Source organism: Scyliorhinus torazame, chromosome 15, assembly GCF_047496885.1.
Source record: "Scyliorhinus torazame isolate Kashiwa2021f chromosome 15, sScyTor2.1, whole genome shotgun sequence".
Taxonomy (NCBI): Eukaryota; Metazoa; Chordata; class Chondrichthyes; order Carcharhiniformes; family Scyliorhinidae; genus Scyliorhinus; species Scyliorhinus torazame.
In genome coordinates, this window is record NC_092721.1 from 164,444,934 (window position 1) to 164,463,195 (window position 18,262).

The 18,262-nt window shown below is 53.1% G+C and overlaps 1 long non-coding RNA gene across 2 annotated transcripts in view; it reads left to right on the forward strand.

The window, feature by feature from the left end:
- LOC140391446 (uncharacterized) overlaps window positions 1–17,703 on the forward strand; it is a 30,059-nt gene extending 12,356 nt beyond the window's left edge. The window contains exons 2-3 of one of the 2 annotated variants that reach the window (XR_011935072.1): window positions 14,234–14,314; window positions 16,518–17,703. This is a non-coding gene — a long non-coding RNA (uncharacterized lncRNA). The remainder of the gene's footprint in view (window positions 1–14,233; window positions 14,315–16,517) is intronic. The other variant, XR_011935073.1, reaches the window with a different exon arrangement.
- Window positions 17,704–18,262: the final 559 nt, after the last annotated feature.

Sequence of the window (18,262 nt, forward strand, 5' to 3'; positions counted from 1 at the left end):
GAACGCGGTGATCCGCGTTTATCAAGACTGGAGTGCGGAGGTGGTGAGAAGGAGGGCGAGCTTTAATCGGGCCAAGGCGGTGCTTCATAAAAAGAAGATAAAATTTGGAATGCTGCAACCGGCAAGACTGTGGGTCACATATCGAGGGAGGCACCACTACTTTGAGACGGCGGATGAAGCGTGGACTTTTATTGTGGAAGAAAAACTGGAATGAGCGGGTTATTAAAAAGAACGTTGGAACAAAGTGGTGGGGCGAATGTGGGGGGGCGAAGAGGGGGGTTAAAAAGGGGGGAATGAGGAGTTTTATGTACTAATCCTGCGATGTGGTAACTTTTCTCTCTTCCACAGGTGGTGATGGGGGGAGGAGGGGAGGTGGAGGAGATGGGCGTTGGCCATTGGGGGCGGGGCCAAGGGAGAAGCGCGGGCTTGGTTCCCGCGCTATGATAATCATGGCGGGAATAGAGAAGCAGGAAGGAGGGGGCGTCGCACGGTGCGAGCCGAGGTCACGGGGGGAAGCCGAGGTCGGCCAGAGTTTGCTGACTTCTGGGAGCAACATGGGGGGAGTAATTACGCTAGCGGGGGATCTAGCGGGGGGGGGGGGGGGTGGGAGGGGGGAATTACTGGGTTGCTGCTGCTGGGGAGAGGGGGGAGCTGGTATGGGAGGGGATGGGCGGGGGGGCACCGCCTGGGGGAGATACAGCTGCGTGGGAACCGGGTGAGGAGCTGGAAAAAGGGGATGGCTAATCGACAAGGGGGGGGGTAGGAAGCCCCCCAACCCGGCTGATCACGTGGAACGTGAGAGGGCTGAACGGGCCGATAAAGAGGGCACGGGTACTCGCACACCTTAAGAAACTTAAGGCAGATGTGGTTATGTTACAGGAAACGCACCTGAAACTGATAGACCAGGTTAGGCTACGCAAAGGATGGGTGGGGCAGGTGTTCCATTCGGGGCTAGATGCGAAAAACAGGGGGGTGGCTATATTAGTGGGGAAGCGGGTAATGTTCGAGGCAAAGACTATAGTGGCGGATAACGGGGGCAGATACGTGATGGTGAGTGGCAAACTACAGGGGGAGACGGTGGTTTTGGTAAACGTATATGCCCCGAACTGGGATGATGCCAATTTTATGAGGCGGATGCTAGGACGCATTCCGGACCTAGAGATGGGAAAGCTGATAATGGGGGGAGATTTTAATACGGTGTTGGAACCAGGGTTGGATAGGTCGAAGTCCAGGACTGGAAGGAGGCCGGCAGCAGCCAAGGTACTTAAAGATTTTATGGAGCAGATGGGAGGTGTAGACCCGTGGAGATTTAGCAGACCTAGGAGTAAGGAGTTCTCGTTTTTCTCCTATGTCCATAAAGTCTACTCGCGAATAGACTTTTTTGTGCTGGGAAGGGCGTTGATCCCGAAGGTGAGGGGAACGGAGTATACGGCTATAGCCATTTCGGATCACGCTCCACACTGGGTAGACTTGGAGATAGGGGAGGAAACAGGAGGGCGCCCACCCTGAAGAATGGACATGGGACTAATGGCAGATGAGGGGGTGTGTCTAAGGGTGAGGGGGTGCATTGAAAAGTACTTGGAACTCAATGATAATGGGGAGGTCCAGGTGGGAGTGGTCTGGGAGGCGCTGAAGGCGGTGGTTAGAGGGGAGCTGATATCAATAAGGGCACATAAAGGGAAGCAGGAGAGTAAGGAACGGGAGCGGTTGCTGCAAGAACTTTTGAGGGTGGACAGACAATATGCGGAAGCACCGGAGGAGGGACTGTACAGGGAAAGGCAAAGGCTACATGTAGAATTTGACTTGCTGACTACGGGCACTGCAGAGGCACAATGGAGGAAGGCACAGGGTGTACAGTACGAATATGGGGAGAAGGCGAGCAGGTTGCTGGCACACCAATTGAGGAAAAGGGGAGCAGCGAGGGAAATAGGGGGAGTGAGGGATGAGGAAGGAGAGATGGAGCGGGGAGCGGAGAGAGTGAATGGAGTGTTCAAGACATTTTATAAAAAATTATATGAAGCTCAACCCCCGGATGGGAGGGAGAGAATGATGGGCTTCTTGGATCGGCTGGAATTTCCCAAGGTGGAAGAGCAGGAAAGGGTGGGACTGGGAGCACAGATCGAGGTAGAAGAAGTGGTGAAAGGAATTAGGAGCATGCAGGCGGGAAAGGCCCCGGGACCGGATGGATTCCCAGTCGAATTCTATAGAAAATATGTGGACTTGCTCGCCCCGGTATTGACGAGGACCTTTAATGAGGCAAAGGAAAGGGGACAACTGCCCCCGACTATGTCTGAAGCAACGATATCGCTTCTCTTAAAGAAGGAAAAGGACCCGCTACAATGCGGGTCCTATAGACCTATTTCCCTCCTAAATGTAGATGCCAAGATCCTGGCCAAGGTAATGGCAATGAGAATAGAGGAATGTGTCCCGGGGGTGGTCCACGAGGACCAAACTGGGTTTGTGAAGGGGAGACAACTGAACACGAATATACGGAGGCTGTTAGGGGTAATGATGATGCCCCCACCAGAGGGGGAAGCGGAGATAGTAGTGGCGATGGATGCCGAGAAAGCATTTGATAGAGTGGAGTTAGATTATTTGTGGGAGGTGTTGAGGAGATTTGATTTTGGAGAGGGGTATGTTAGATGGGTGCAGCTGTTGTATAGGGCCCCGATGGCGAGCGTGGTCACGAATGGACGGGGATCTGCATATTTTCGGCTCCATAGAGGGACAAGGCAGGGATGCCCTCTGTCCCCATTATTGTTTGCACTGGCGATTGAGCCCCTGGCGATAGCGTTGAGGGGTTCCAAGAAGTGGAGGGGAGTACTTAGAGGAGGAGAAGAACACCGGGTATCTTTGTATGCGGACGATTTGTTACTATATGTGGCAGACCCGGCGGAGGGGATGCCAGAAATAATGCGGATACTTTGGGAGTTTGGGGATTTTTCAGGGTATAAATTGAACATGGGGAAAAGTGAGTTGTTTGTGGTGCATCCAGGGGAACAGAGTAGAGAAACAGAGGACCTACCGTTGAGGAAGGTAACAAGGGACTTTCGTTACCTGGGGATCCAGATAGCCAAGAATTGGGGCACATTGCATAGGTTAAATTTAACGCGGTTGGTGGAACAAATGGAGGGGGATTTTAAGAGATGGGATATGGTATCCCTGTCCCTGGCAGGGAGGGTGCAGGCGGTTAAGATGGTGGTCCTCCCGAGATTCCTCTTTGTGTTTCAGTGCCTCCCGGTGGTGATCACGAAGGCTTTTTTTAAAAGGATTGAAAAGAGCATCATGGGTTTTGTGTGGGCCGGGAAGACCCCGAGAGTGAGGAAGGGATTCTTACAGCGTAGCAGGGATAGGGGATATTACCGAGCCTAAGTGAGTATTATTGGGCCGCTAATATTTCAATGGTGAGTAAGTGGATGGGAGAGGAGGAGGGAGCGGCGTGGAAGAGATTAGAGAGGGCGTCCTGTAGGGGGACTAGCCTACAGGCTATGGTGACAGCCCCATTGCCGTTCTCACCGAGGAACTACACCACAAGCCCGGTGGTGGTGGCTACACTGAAGATTTGGGGACAGTGGAGACGGCATAGGGGAAAGACTGGAGCCTTGGGGGGGTCCCCGATAAGAAACCATAGGTTTGCCCCGGGGGGAATGGATGGGGGATATGCAAAGAGCAGGAATAACGCAACTGAAAGATCTGTTTGTGGATGGGAAGTTCGCGAGTCTGGGAGCGCTGACCGAGAAATATGGGTTGCCCCAAGGGAATGCATTCAGGTATATGCAACTGAGGGCTTTTGCGAGGCAACAGGTGAGGGAATTCCCACAGCTCCCGACACAAGAGGTGCAGGACAGAGTGATCTCAAAGACATGGGTGGGGGATGGTGACGTATCAGATATATATAGGGAAATGAGGGACGAAGGGGAGACTATGGTAGATGAACTAAAAGGGAAATGGGAAGAAGAGCTGGGGGAGGAGATCGAGGAGGGGCTGTGGGCAGATGCCCTAAGCAGGGTAAACTCGTCGTCCTCGTGTGCCAGGCTAAGCCTGATTCAGTTTAAGGTATTACACAGGGCGCATATGACTGGAGCACGGCTCAGTAAATTTTTTGGGGTGGAGGATAGGTGTGCGAGGTGCTCGAGAAGCCCAGCGAATCATACCCATATGTTTTGGTCATGCCCAGCACTACAGGGGTTTTGGATGGGGGTGACAAAGGTGCTTTCAAAAGTAGTGGGGGTCCGGGTCGAACCAAGCTGGGGGTTGGCTATATTTGGGGTTGCACAAGAGCCGGGAGTGCAGGAGGCGAGAGAGGCCGATGTTTTGGCCTTTGCGTCCCTAGTAGCCCGGCGCAGGATATTGTTAATGTGGAAAGAAGCCAAGCCCCCGGGGGTGGAGACCTGGATAAATGACATGGCAGGGTTTATAAAGCTAGAGCGGATTAAGTTCGTTCTAAGGGGGTCGGCTCAAGGGTTCACCAGGCGGTGGCAACCGTTCGTCGAATACCTCGCAGAAAGATAGATGGAATGGAAAAAAGAAGGCAGCAGCAGCAGCCCAGGATCGGGGGTGGGGGGGGGGGTGGGGGGGGAGGAGGAACCAGAAGGACTCTCAGGGTTGTTAATATATACTGTATAATATGTATAGGTCGTTGCTACAGATAATTATATATTGGACTGTTAAATTATATTTTTGGAGAGTGTTACTTGTGATAAGGCAGTTGCCAATTAGGGTTAGTTTTCATGTTTGTTATTTATTATTTATTCATTTTCTGTTTATAAAATAGGTCATTGTTATTTGTGTTGTTATAATATTGTGTAAAGGATGCACAATGTACTGTGTTGGTTGACCAAAAATTTTCAATAAAGTATTTTTAAAAAAAAGTGTGATATGTGTGGTAAACTACATTATTGCATGATGTGTATTGTACTTTATTGTGCATGCCTGGGCTTGTCCAGGCTGGCTCCACCTGTGGCTCCTCCCCTCAGGCTCCTATATAAAAGTGGCAAGTCTCCGCCTCCGGACCCAGTTTGGGTCCAGAGGCAGGAGGCTTGCTGTTTAGTGTATTAAAGCCTCAGTCACGTTCTTCACTCGTCGTGTGTTATTGATGGTGTATCAATTTAATACACTAAACTCCTCAAGATGAACTCATCGCTCAAGCCTGATCGCTTGGAACTGGACCCACAGGCAGCCGATGCTACAGAAACGTTTGAGGCTTCGAGGCGTACCTCGCATCCTTCAATGAAGACCTCACAGACATCCACAAGACGCAGGTCCTCCACACACGGGTGGTGCCAAGGGTCTTTCCCCTCATCAGGGATGCCCCCTCGTACGCGGGATCGATAACGCTGCTAAAAGGACACTACATGAAATCCGTTAACGAGGTGTATGCTCGGCACCTCCTCGCCATGAGACGGCAACGCCCTGGGGAATCACTCGCAGACTTCCTGCGTGCCCTGCGCATCCTCTGCCTGAACTGTGACTGTCGGGCGATATCGGCTACCCAGCACACGGAGCTGCTGATCAGGGACGTTTATGTCGCGGGCATGAACTCTAACTATATCCGCCAGCGATTATTAGAAGGGGGGACACTCGGCCTCCCAGAGACAGTACAACTCTCCAGTTCGCTGGAGGTGGCCTCCCAGAACATGGGGGCCTATACCTCCGACCGTGCGGCACCCTCGTGGGCCTTGTGGGTGCAGCCATCAACCGACCCGGTGCGACGCAAGCCGGCAGCCCGCCAACGCCAGGGGCCCGAAATGCTAATTCTGCGGCCAGAGTAATCATCCCCGACAACGCTGCCCATTGTTGATACCAACCCCACTCCGCACCACATTCCCTCCCATATCCTTAACTCCCCCGATCTCCCTAGCTGCGTCCCGCTTCCGAAGCTGATGCGCCAGCATCCGACTTGCCTTTTCCCCATATTCATAAATCGCCCCCTGGGCCTTCCTCCACTGCGCCTCCGCCTTCCTGGTGATCAACAGGTTGAATTCGGCCTGGAGGCTACGCCTCTCCCTCAACAATCCTTCCTCCGGCACCACCTTGTACCTCCTGTCTACCCTCACCATCTCCCCCACCAACCTCTCCCACTCCCTCTCCTTGTGGGCCCTAATGGAAATCAGCTCTCCCCTAACCACCGCCTTCAGCGCCTCCCAGACCATCCCCACTCGGACCTCCCCGTTATCGTTGGCCTCCAGGTATCTCTCTATGCTTCCTCGGACCCGCTTGCTCACCTCCTCGTCCGCCAACAGCCCCACCTCCAAGCGCCACAATGGGTGCTGGTCCCTCTCCTCCACCAGCTCTAGGTCTACCCAACGCGGGGCATGATCCGAAATGGCTATCGCCGATCACTCTGTATCCTCCACTCTCGCAATCAGCGCCCTGCTCATAACAAAAAAGTCGATCCGGGAATAGGCCTTAAGAACGTGCGAGAAGAATGAAAATTCCCTAGCCCCAGCCTTGCAAATCTCCAAGGGTCCACCCCTCCCATCTGGTCCATAAACCCCCTCAGCACTTCAGCCGCCGCCGGCCTCCTACCAATCCTAGACCTGGAGCGATCCAGTGCCGGATCCAACACCGTGTTAAAGATCCCCCCCCCCCCCCCATTATCAGGCCCCCCACTTTCAAGTCCAGGATCTGACCCAACATGCGCCGCATAAAACCCGCATCGTCCCAGTTCGGGGCGTACACGTTCACCAGCACCACCCTCCCCTTGCAGCTTACCACTTCCCATTACGTACCTGCCGCCATTGTCTGTCACAGTGCTCGATGCCTTGAACGACACCCTCTTTCCCACCAAGATCGCCACCCCCCGATTTCTGGCATCCAGCCCCGAATGAAACACCTGGCCTACCCACCCCTTCCTCAATCTTACCTGGTCTGCCACCTTCAGGTGTGTCTCCTGGAGCATGACCACATCTGCCTTCAGCCCCTTCAGGTGCGCGAACACCCGGGCCCGCTTAACGGCCCGTTCCGTCCCCTTACATTCCAGGTGATCAGCCGGATCAGGGGGCTATCCGCCCCCCTCCCTACCGATTAGCCATAACCCCTCCTTGGTCAGTCACGCGCCCGCGCCCCACGCCCGGCCCGTTCCCCACGGCGGCAGACCCCCATCCCAACCCCCTCTTCTCGCTCCAGCTCCCCCTTGACTATACCAGCAGCAACACGGTTCTCCCCCCCCCCCCCCCAGCTAGGACCACTCCTAGTTGCATTGCTCCCCCTATTGCACTCCCACAAGTCAGCTGGCTCCTGCTGGCCCCGGCCGCTCCTGCCTCTCCTTTGACTCCTCCCATTGTGGGACTTCCCTTCCCCCTCCATTATCCACCCGCAGGCTCCCCGCCTCCCCCTTCCACCCCCAGCGCAGGAAAAAACCTATGCTTCCCCGCCCCGGCCTCCTCCAGCCTTCAGCGCGGAAAAAGCACGCGCTTTCCACCTGCTCAGCCCCGCCTCCTCTGGCGCAGCTCCTTTTACAGGCCCAGCCCCCTCACCCCCGACTCGGGCCTCACCCTCTCCCGCGGGGCCCCATCCCCCCCTACCGGCCATCCACCCCCTACTCCGTTTACTTGCCCCCCTCCAAGTGCCCACCCGACAGACCCAACCAAAACAGTGCCCAACCCACCCTAACCACCCACACCAAACCAAAAATAAACAAGAACAAAGAACCCCCCCCTCAAAATGTAACACAACAACAACAATCCCCGAGCATCCCCACACCCGACCCCCCCTCCCGACCCTCAGTTTGTGTCCAGCTTCTCGGCCTGAACAAAGGCCCACGCCTCCTCCGGGGACTCAAAATAATGGTGCCGGTCCTTGTAGGTGACCCACAGTCGCGCCGGCTGCAACATGCCAAACTTCACCCCCTTCCTGTGCAGCACCGCCTTCGCCCAGTTGTACCCGGACCTCTTCTTCGCCACCTCCGCGCTCCAGTCCTGATATATTCGAACCTCTGCGTTCTCCCACCTGCTGCTCCTCTCTTTCTTGGCCCATCTGAGTACACACTCCCGATCAGCGAACCGATGAAACGGCACCAGCACCGCCCGCGGCGGCTCGTTCGCCTTGAGCCTCCTCGCCAGCACTCTATGGGCCCCTTCCAGCTCCAGGGGCCCCTGGAAGGACCCTGCTCCCATCAGCGAGTTTAACATGGCGACCACATAGGCCCCCACGTCCGACCCCTCCAGTCTCTCCGGGAGGCCCAGGAACCACAGATTCTTCCGCCTCGACTGATTCACCATCTCCTCGAACCGTTCCTGCCATTTCTTGTGGAGGGCCTCTTGCGCCTCCACCTTTACCGGTAGGCCCAAGATCTCATCCTCGTTATCTGAGATCTTTTGTCGGACCTCATGGATCGCTACCCCCTGGACCGTCTGGGTCTCCAGCAGCTTATCAATAGAAGCCTTCATCCGCTCCAGCAGGTCCACCTTGAGCTCCCTGAAGCAGCGCTGGATAACCTCCTGCTGCTCCTGCGCCCACTGCATCCACGCTGCCTGGTCCCCGCCCGCCGCCATCTTGCTCTTCTTCCCTCGCACTTTCTTTGGCTTCACCACCACTTTTTTAGTCGCCCCGCTCCTGGTCCAAGCCATACACTGTCGGGGGAATGTTGCAGTCTTCTCCCCACACCGGGAAATGTCGAAAAAATGCCATTGGGGGCCCTGAATGTGCTGCCGAATGTGCGGCTTAGCTCCGCATAGCCGCAACCGGAAGTCGGGGGCCGCCATCTTGGACGCTATCTTGCACCTCACACGCCACGTGCGACTCATGGGGGCCGCCATCTTGGGACCACTCCGCAGCCTCCCGGGAGCCCTGCTCATGCGACTGTACGCTGGCTGCCGCTATCTCCGACCGGCCTACCGACCGCCTTCCGACACTCGCCTCCGTCACAGTCGACCGGTCCCGGCCGCACCATCTCGCGAAGTCCACGATGACTGTCCGGATCGATGGGCACGAGACGGCCTGCCTCGTCGACTCCGGCAGCACAGACAGCTTCATACACCCAGATACGGTAAGGCGCTGCTCCCTCCCCATCCTACCCGCGACCCAGAAAATCTCCCTGGCTTCCGGATCCCACGCAGTAGAAATCCGGGGGTACTGTGTCCTGACCCTCACTGTGCAAGGCATAGAGTACACCAACTTTAGGCTCTACGTCCTCCCCCATCTCTGCGCTGCCCTATTACTGGGACTCAACTTCCAGTGCCATCTCCAGAGCCTTACCATAAAGTTCAACGGACCCCTGCCCCCCCTCACCGTCTGTAGCCTCGCGACCCTTGAGGTCGCCCCACCCTCCCTCTTCGCAAACCTCACCCTGGACTGTAAGCCCATTGCTACCAGAAGCAGACGCTACAGTGCCCAGGACAGGGCCTTCATCAGGTCGGAGGTCCAGCGACTCCTGTGAGGGGGATCATTGAGGCTAGTAACAGCCCCTGGAGAGCACAAGTGGTGGTCGTCAAGACTGGGGAGAAGCACCGGATGGTCATCAATTATAGCCAGACCATCAACCGGTACACGCAGCTCAATGTGTACCCCCTCCCCCGCATACCTGACATGATCAATCAGATTGCGCAGTATCGAGTCTTCTCTGCAGTCGACTTGAAGTCTGCGTACCACCAGCTCCCTATCCGCCCGAAGGACCGTCAATACACTGCCTTCGAGGCAGATGGTCGCCTCTGTCACTTCCTCAGGGTTCCCTTCTGCGTCACCAACGGGGTCTCGGTCTTCCAAAGGGAAATGGACTGAATGGTCCAGTATGGGCTACGGGCCATGGTCCTGTACCTAGACAACGTCACCATCTGTGGCCGTGACCAGCAGGACCATGACGAGAACCTCCGGCGCTTCTTCCACACCACTAAACTCCTGAACCTAACTTATAATAGAGAGAAATGCGTCTTCCGCACAACCTGCCTGGCCATCCTCGGCTACGCCGTGGAACATGGAGTCCTAGGGTCCGACCCCGACCGCATGCGCCCCTCCTGGAACTCCCCCTCCCCCACTGCCCCAAGGCCCTGAAGACATGCCTGGGGTTCTTCTCTTACTATGCTCAGTGGGTCCCCAACTATGCGGACAAAGCCCGTCCACTGATCAAATCCACTATTTTTCCCCTGACGGCTGAGGCCCAACTGGCCTTCAATCGCATCAAAGCAGACATTGCCAAAGTCGCGATGCACGCTGTGGATGAGTCCATCCCATTCCAAGTGGAGAGCGATGCGTCGGACTTTGCTCTGGCCGCTACCCTCAACCAGGCGGGCAGGCCTGTGGCTTTCTTCTCCCATACCCTCCATGCCTCCGAAATTCGACACACCTCCATCGAAAAGGAAGCCCAAGCCATTGTAGAAGCTGTGAGACATTGGAACCATTACCTGGTCGGCAGGCGATTCACTCTCCTCACTGACCAATGGTCGGTTGCCTTCATGTTTAATAACACACAGCGAGGCAAGATCAAGAATGACAAGATCCTGAGGTGGAGGATTGAGCTCTCCACCTACAGTTATGATATCTTGTATTGACCCGGGAAGCTCAATGAGCACCCAGATGCCCTCTCCCGCGGTACATGTGCCAGCGCACAAGGCCCTCCACAATGACCTCTGTCACCCGGGGGTCACCCGGTTTTTCCACTTCATCAAGGCTCGCAACCTGCCCTACTCCATGAGGAGGTCAGGTCCGTGACCAGGGACTGCCAGGTCTGCGCGGAGTGCAAACCGCACTTCTATCGGCCAGACAGAGCACATCTGGTAAAGGCGTCCCGCGCCTTTGAGCGCCTCAGCATGGACGTCAAAGGGCCCCTCCCCTCCACTGACCGTAACGTGTACTTCCTCAACATCGTTGACAAGTACTCCAGATTCCCCTTCGCAATCCCCTGCTCTGACATGACCTCTGCTTCCGGTATTAAGGCCCTGCACAGCCTTTTCACCCTGTTCGGGTTCCCCGCCTACATCCACAGTGATCGGGACTCCTCCTTTATGAGCGACGAGTTGTGTCAGTTCCTGCTCAGCAAAGACATCGCCTCCAGCAGGACAACCAGCTATAACCCCCGGGGAAACGGACAGGTGGAGAGGGAGAACGCGACGGTCTGGAAGGCCGTCCTCCTGGCCCTACGGTCAAAAAGTCTCCCAGTCTCCTGCTGGCAGCAGGTCCTCCTCGATGCGCTCCACTCCATCCGGTCGCTCCTGTGTACAGCCACTAACGAGACTCCTCATGAACGTATGTTTGCCTTCCCCGGGAAGTCCACCTCCGGGGTCTCGCTTCCGTCCTGGCTGACAGTCCCGGGCCCCTCCTTCTTCGCAAACATGCGAGGAGCCATAAAACCGACCCCCTCGTCGAGAAGGTCCTGCTGCTCCATGCAAACCCCCAATATGCCTACGTGGCACACCAGGACGTGCGATAGTAGGACACGGTCTCCCTTCGGGATTTGGCTCCTGCAGGCTCCCCGGTGACCATCACCACCACCCCCCACCCTACACCGTCTTCCCCCACCTCCGCCCACCTCCCTCACAAACTGACACCCACAGGCCCACCGGTGACAAGCACCACCACCTCCACCCATGCACCCCCCCCCTTGCCAACTCAATGTCTGGGTGAAGAAGAAGAAGACAATACGCTCCCGGATGCGCAGGTCTCGACGCTGGCGCCCACACCACAGCCGGGACTGAGACGATCACGGCGGAAGGTAAAGACCCCCGACAGACTTGACCTTTAAGACCACTTCACCCCCGCCAGATTCTTTTTTAACAGGGGGTGAATGTGGTAAACCACGTTATTGCATAATATGTATTGTACTGTATTGTCCATGCCTGGGCTGGCTGGCTCCGCCCGTGGCTCCTCACCTTGGGCTTCTGTATAAAAGTGGTAAGTCTCCGCCTCCGGACCCAGTTCAGGTCCAGAGGCAGGAGGCTTGCTGTTTAGTGTATTAAAGCCTCAGTCACGTTCTTTATTCGTCGTGTGTTATTGATGGTGTCTCAATATGGTACAGTTTGGTAGAAGGAATGAGAAAGAGCACGTGCTCACGGCATCCCCGCGCATGCGCTGTGGAGGGATTCTCTTCCGCCTCCGCCACGGTGGAGACCGTGGCGAAGGCGGAAGGAAAAGAGTGGGCCCTGATCGTGGGCCAGGCTACCGTGGGGGCACCCCCCGGGGCCAGATTGCCCTGCGCCCCCCCCAGGACCCCGGAGCCCACCCGCGCCGCCTTGTCCCGCCGGTAAGAGAGGTGGTTTAATCCACGCCCGCGGGACAGGCATCCTAGCAGCGGGACTTCGGCCCGTCCGGGCCGGAGCATCGCCGGGGGGGGGGGGGGGGGCCCGCCAACTGGCGCGGCGCGATTCCCGCCCCCGCCGAATCCCCGGTGCCGGAGAATTCGGCAACCGGCGGGGGGGCGGGATTCATGCCAGCCCCCGGCGATTCTCCGACCCGGCGGGGGGGCGGCCACTTGGACCATCGAGTCTGCTCCACCATTCAATCATGGCTGATATTTTCTCATCCCCATTCTCCTGCCTTCCCCCCATAACCCCTGATCCACTTATTAATCAAGAACCTATCTATCTCTGTCTTAAAGACACTCAGTGAATTGGCCTCCACAGCCTTCTGCGGCAAAGAGTTCCACAGATTCGCCACCCTCTGGCTGAAGAAATTCCTCCTCATCTCTGTTTTAAAGGATCATCCCTTTAGTCTGAGATGGTGTCCTCTGGTTCTAGTTTTTCCCACAAGTGGAAACATCCTCTCCACGTCCACTCTATCCAGGCCTCGCAGTATCTTGTAAGTTTCAATAAGATCCCCTCTCATCCTCCTAAACTCCAACGAGTACGGACCCAGAGTGCTCAAACGTTCCTCTACGACAAGTTCTTCATTCCAGGAATCATTCTTGTGTACCTCCTCTAGACCCTTTCCAAGGCCATCCTCCTGAGAGACTGGGCCCAAAACTGCTTACAATACTCCAAATGGGGTCTGACCAGAGCCTTGTACAGCCTCAGAAGTACATCCCTGGTCTCGTATTCCAGCCCTCTTGACATGAATGCTAGCATTGCATTTGCCTTCTGAACTGCTGACTGAACTTGCACATTAACCTTAATAGAATCGTGAACAAGGACTCCCAAGTCTCTTTGTGCTTCTGCTTTCTGAAGCATTTCCCCATTTAGAAAAAAATCTATGCCTAAATTCCTCCTTCCAAAGTGCATAACCTCACACATCCTCCCCGTGTCTGCGTGGGTCTCGCCCCACAACCTAAAAAGATGTGCAGGGTAGGCCACGCTAAACTGCCCCTGAAATTGGAATAAAAATATTTGGGTACGCTAAATTTAAGAACAAAAAAATCCCAATTGGTTCATTAATGTCTGTTAGGGGAGGAAATCTGTCATCCTTGCCTGGTCGGTCGACATGTAACGTGGTTCACAGCAATGTAATTGACTCTTTAAATGGTCTAATAAGCCAGAAAACCTGTTACATCAGTAACCTTGGGCGAAATTCTCCGTAATCGGCGCGATGTCCGCCGACTGGCGCCAAAAACGGCACAAATCAGCCCGGCATCACGCCGCCCCAAAGGTGCGGAATCCTCCGCATCTTGAGCGGCCGAGCCCTAACCTCGAGGGGCTAGGCCCGCGCCGGACTGATTTCCGCCCTGCCAGCTGGCGGGAAAGGCCTTTGGTGCCCCGCCAGCTGGCGCAGAAATGACATTGTCGAGTGGCGCATGCACGGGAGCATTAGCGGCTGCTCACGGCATCCCCGCGCATGCGCAGTGGAGGGGGTCTCTTCCTCCTCCGCCATGGTGGAGACCATGGCGAAGGCGGAAGGAAAAGAGTGCCCGCACGGCACAGGCCCGCCCGCGGATCGGTGGGCCCCGATCGCGGGCCAGGCCACCGTGGAGGCACTCCCCGGGGCCAGATCGCCCCGCGCCCCCCCCAGGACCCCGGAACCCGCCCGCGCCGCCTTATCCCGCCGGTAAGAGAGGTGGTCTAATCCACGCCGGCGGGACAGGCATTCCAGCAGCGGGACTTCGGCCCATCCGGGCCGGAGAATCGCCGAGGGGGTGCCCGCCAACCGGCGCAGCACAATTCCCGCCCCCGCCAAATCTCCGGTGCCGGAGAATTCGGCAACCGGCGGGGGCGGGATTCACGCCAGCCCCCGGCGATTCTCCGACCCGGCGGGGGGGGGGTCGGAGAATCCCACCCCTTGTTAGCAGTTCTGATCAACCTGAAATGTTAATTTTGTCTCTGTCCACAAATGCTGCTGAATATTGCTAGCATTTTTCTCTATACGTTTCTAGGGAGTTGTAACTGACAACAGTCGAAATATTACCAGCAGTTGGGGTCTGAAAAAACGGCGACCAGTCTGTGGAAAGAAAGAAGTAAGCAGTTTAACTTGGATTATATTCTAGGGCTGGAGGACACGGATACAAAAATTCACATCTCAAACAGGTTCAGAGAGTGAAAACAGAAAATGCTGGAAAAACTCAGAAGTCCGGCCATATCTGCGGGAAGAGAAACTGTTAATGTTCAAGACCAATATAAATCTTCTTTGGAAGTGGAAAAGAAAGGCAGGAATGTTATAGGTTTAATGCTGTTGGAAAAAGGAGGAAGGGGCAGGTGGAGAAACATTAGGCACATTAAATGATAAAGATGTCATGGGAGTGGTAATGATAGTATTAAAGAAACAAATAATTGAAACTCCGCTTCTCTCTCCACAGATGTTGCCAGATATGCTGAGTTTTTCCAGAACTATTTTTATTCATGATATCCAGCATCTAGAATATGTTGTTTTTATATTAGAGTAAAACATATTTATTTCTCCATAGGATATTGTCATTGACTCTTTCCGGCACAGTAGGAGGATATTTAGCCCATCGAGTCCATGCCTGTAATGTAACGTAAAATAACTTATCATTTTTCAGGATAAGTAAGGGCTGAAATTCCTTTAGGGTTCCACCTGTTTCTTGTCATAACTCTAATTACATTCTCGAAACAATTCCTCTACTCGGAACTTGGTCGAGGCAGGAGACTCCCAGAAGGACAGTGGATGTCCCTGAAGAGGTCAAATACCCCCCACCAACTCTTGTGACCAACCAAAATGGAAAAGTTTAATTCAGGAGACATTAAACACATTGAGAGACTTCGTCAAGAACGCACACGGGTGAAATGGAGGTCTCTGCGAGAGTGCACAAACCTCCAAGCAATTCATCCACCTGATACATCAAGCACCATCTGACCTGCATGTGGCAGAGTCTGCAAATTGCACATTAGATTTGTCAGCCATCTCAAAACTGAAGTAAAAAACTCACCACTATTCTTAGAATTCCCCCAAAAAGGGTCAATAAGACATTCTAAATGGTGAACAGGGTTTCTCACTCCCTGACTCCCATGCAGACTTAGGTGGGTGCTATTCGGGTCAAAATAGTGTTTCAAGTTATCCCCCAGTATAACCCATATCTTCATAGAAGATTTTATCTACTTACCACTTAGTAGTTTCGATCCTGGGTCCCGTGTTGCTAAGTAAGTAAAGTAGACTTTGTAATAACCACTGTTTCAGGTTAAAACTTTTAAGTTATTTTTCTTTTTTTTTCTTTTAAAAGATAAAATCACTGTCTTTACAGAAAAGTAAAAAGATATTTTCTTTGGATCCTCCTGGTCAGTTTTTAGACTTTCAGGTCTGCCTTGACAATCTTTCTTCTTTAACTTTTGGTCTTCCTCAGATGGATTCACTGTGATGCTCGGTTCTTGAATGTACTTCCCATGTACCGAGAGCTGGCTCTCTGGCTGCTGAATTATTAGGGGATATATAGCCCTTTGTGCAGCCTTAGTTTCTATATGACCTTTATTGAAATGTAACTGTCCCTTGCCAACTGTAGCTAATGCAAGCTCCCAGTCGTTGAACTATCTTATTCTGCTTGCCAGGTAATACATTTGTTTGGCAGGTAATACATTTGTTTGTTGTTTCATCAGCAACTTTTCTGATATCTGTCTCTCGTGATGGTTTTTCAGTCTCAATACTGGATATGAACTCGTGTTCATCGAAGCAGTTCGCCTCTGCACTTTTATGGGTCATCCGGTGTCAGCGGCAGGTCACCCCCTGTAACTCTAACCTTATCTGGCTTGGTTATTTGCTAAAAAGTTTTAACGTCAAAAATGTGTAAATTATGGTATAAACATACCACCTTATGTATTTCTTCATCTGGAAAGCAGTTGTCTCACTTTTAACTGGCGTCAGCAAGGTTTCACGCCTAACATTTATCCCCCAATTTAAACCTAAGATCCTGGCTGTTCCTTTTTTAACTGTTCAGTGAAATAATGCACTTTTAAGTAAGTGTGAAATACCGCTCCCTTTTATATACCATAAGAATTTAAATTGATCGAATATCTTTTTAACTTGAAATACAGGATGAGTTGTCCCTAGCTGTGTTCCTTAATGCCTGTGAAGCTATCTGTATTTCAAACAAGCTGCTGCTGTTAACCCTTCGTGGGACCTTTCCCTTTCATTTAAAATCTCAGGCTTTTCTAGGCTTACTTTCATGGTTCAAATGACATATTTTTCCCTTTTTTCATTACAAAACCCAGTGAACCAGAATGTAAACAGGTCATCTTTGATCCTGCAGGACGTCCTAAGAAGAAGAAGAGTGGATAAGCTCTCTAAGCTGTTGAAGAGTCTTTGCTGCCTTTTAGCATCATGAGCGGTTGACCAGGCCAGGTGGCAGCACAGCCCAATTTCACAAGTGTCGGACCTTTTATTTAAATATTTTGATCAATATTTTAAACTGGATGCCAATGGTGGAATCCAATCTACTGTGGCAGGTGGCGCACATTGATGCAGAATAAGCAGGTGCGCATTAGCTGGCACATTAGAAGCTTGGTTTCCATTTTGCACCTGGAAAAGATGCACACACCTGAGGTATTACAGCATGATATGTAGGCACCAGACTTGTGTTTTGAGCAAAATACTGCAGTAATTTACAGGGTCCTGAGAATGCCAACTTAAACCAGCTGAAACTGGGAAATGAGTGAAGAAAAAAATGCTAGTGAAATCAGCAGGAAGCAGATGTATTATTGGAAAACAATGGGCATGTTCTACCATCCGCCTACCGCCCGAACGGGGGTGCTATGCCAGGGTGCCCAGGTGGCACTACCAGACTGGCAGACTTGTCCATGCCAGGAATCATGCATTGGGGTTCTCTGCCTGTGTGAGGTGAGGAATGGGGTGGCCCCCAAGGACCCCGTTATAGGTGTGTTGGAGCATTGGGAGGGGTTCGGGGATTGCTCCGTGGTGGTTGAGAGATCGAGGCGCCATTTGAGGAGTTCCGGCAAGCGGAGCTCCTCAGTGCAGGAAATGCGACGCGTGCAGCCTTGGGGGAGGGGGCAATTCCTGCTGTTTGTAGCGCTGGAAACAACCCCAGATTAGACTTTTTCTGGTTGGATTGTGCCCAATGTGGATGGCATGGTAGCACAGTGGTTCGCACTGTTGCTTCACAGCGCCAGGAACCCGGGTTCGATTCCCGGCTTGATCACTGTCTGTGTGGAGTCTGCATGTTCTCCCCGTGTCTGTGTGGGTTTCCTCCGGGTGCTCTGGCTTCCTCCCACAAGTCCAAAAAGACGTGCTGTTAGATGAATTGCACATTCTAAATTTTCCTTCTGTGTACCCAAACAGGTGCCCCAATGTGGCGACTAGGGGCTTTTCACAGTAACTACATTGCAGTATTAATGTAAGCCTACTTGTGACACTTAATAAAGATTATTATTATGTCATTCACAGTTTGTTCCAAGAATCGATTAACTGACGTCTCCACTAATAATTATGTAGCTACTGTTAGTGTGTCCTCCCTTAAAGTTGTGGTTGCATTTCTGAAAATCACAGTTTAAGTGAAACACATTTATGTGAATCATAGGTTCCCATGGGAATCAATGTTAAAGCCAGAACTGTGTTCCATTAGACATTTCTCACCAGAAAAACCATTGTACAAGTTGAAATACTGCACCATATTTGCAGCATTGTATATTCCTAGCTGAAAAAGCTTGCAAAATAAAATGCAGCACTAAATATAATATACAATAATGTATAATGTTTATAAGAATTACGATGTGGAGATGCCGGCGTTGGACTGGGGTGAACACAGTAAGAAGTCTGACAACACCAGGTTAAAGTCCAACAGGTTTGTTTCAAACACTAGCTTTCGGAGCACTGCTCCTTCCTCGGGTAAATCTGAGAAGGAGCAGTGCTCCGAATGCTAGTGTTTGAAACAAACCTGTTGGACTTTAACCTTTTGCTGTAAGGCTTCTGCCTATAAGAATTACAGCACACTCTCAACTAC